Here is a 1,575-nt window from a genome sequence, read left to right on the forward strand (position 1 = left end):
GAACCCTGGCCAATCAGGTGTCCCCCCCTCCCCATCCCCGGATCCACCTCACCTCTGCCTCCCTCTCCTGCCCCCAGCCCTGCCTGACCCCCACTGGGTCACCCATCCTTGTAAGGCTTCAGCAGGAGCACCTTATTGCCCTCCAAGAGTGAGGCTGGACATTCGTAGCGATGGAGGGCCGGGCAACACGCAGTAGCCACCCCGAGAGCCCTGGAGCAGTACAACTCCAAGGCAGCAGAACCTCCCCATGTCTGGACTCTGCCTGCTGTCGGTGCCCAGGACAGGGCCTGACACAGACTACAGTCAGCATCTGTCCATTCAAGTGGACAAGCGAACAACAGCATCGGCCACCACCCGACAGTCTCCTCTGTCCCGGGGACGCCGTGGTGGACACGCGGCCTCTCACAGCCATTTAGATGAGTCCCTGTCTCAGGCAGACGAAATATCTCTTTGCTCTTTTCATGTCAATACTGGTGTTATTCAACCAGAAGAAATATGACCGAACACCAGCTGGAGGCTGGCCTCCTGCCCACTGCTCAGCGGAGCCACTGGGCCTCTGCCAAGGGCGGCCCTGGCTCCTGTCCCCTCCCCTTTGCGATACAGCCTGGAAGGAGGACACAAGCCTCTGTTTGGACTTCAGCACCAAAACCTCCTGCCGAGCTATCTCAAGCCAGTCGCTTTGCCTCTCTGGCCCCCATCTTCAGCGTGAGATGGGAGCAGCGTGGCCAGCCATGGGGGCATCAAGAGAGCCGCGAGGTCTGTGGATGAAGTGCCATAGAGCGCCTGCAGTCGGTCAGACGTTTCTGTTGTTATTCTGATGACCACCTGGTGTTAGATGTTTTCTCCTGGAACAAAGGCCATGTGGGGGGTTGCTGTTGTTCAGTTTGTAAGTCGTGTCCAGCTCTTTGGGACCCCATGGACTGCAGCTTACCAGACTTCCCTGTCCTCCTCTATCTCCCAGAATTTGCTCAGACTCATGTCCATCGAATCAGTGATACCATCCAACCATCTCATCCCCTATCATCTCCTCCTCCTCCTGCGTTCAATCTTTCCCAGCATCAGGGTCTTTTCCAATGAGTCGACACTGCATCAGGTGGCCAAAGTATTGGAGCTTTAGCTTCAGCATAAGTCCTTCCAATGAATATTCAGGACTGGTTTCCTATAGGATGGACGGGTTTGATCTCCTTGCAGTCCAAGCGACTTTCAAGAGTGTTTTCTAACAACACACTTTGAAAGCATCAATTCTTTGGCACTCAGCTTTCTTTATGGCCCAGCTCTCACATCTGTGGGGGGTGAAGGAGGGGAAATACCTGTCGAGAGACAGGCCACGCCCACGGAGACAGAACCAGGTCCTACTTCCAGGCCCTGAGTAAGGAGCAAGATGCTGGGAGAGGGGCCTGCACCCTTGAGAAGAAGAGGGTGGGAGGAGGGCTGGGCAGAGGAGGAAGTCCAGGGGAGTATAGCTCAGACACAGGAGCGATGTGACCACAAGCCAGAGACACCTGGAGCCACCAGCAGCTGGAAGAGGCAAGAAGGGTCCTTCCCTGGAGCCTCCAGAATGAAGGAGTATGGCCC

The sequence above is a fragment of the Bison bison genome, unplaced genomic scaffold, assembly GCF_000754665.1.
Source record: "Bison bison bison isolate TAMUID 2011002044 unplaced genomic scaffold, Bison_UMD1.0 scf7180017864312, whole genome shotgun sequence".
NCBI classification, from domain to species: Eukaryota; Metazoa; Chordata; class Mammalia; order Artiodactyla; family Bovidae; genus Bison; species Bison bison.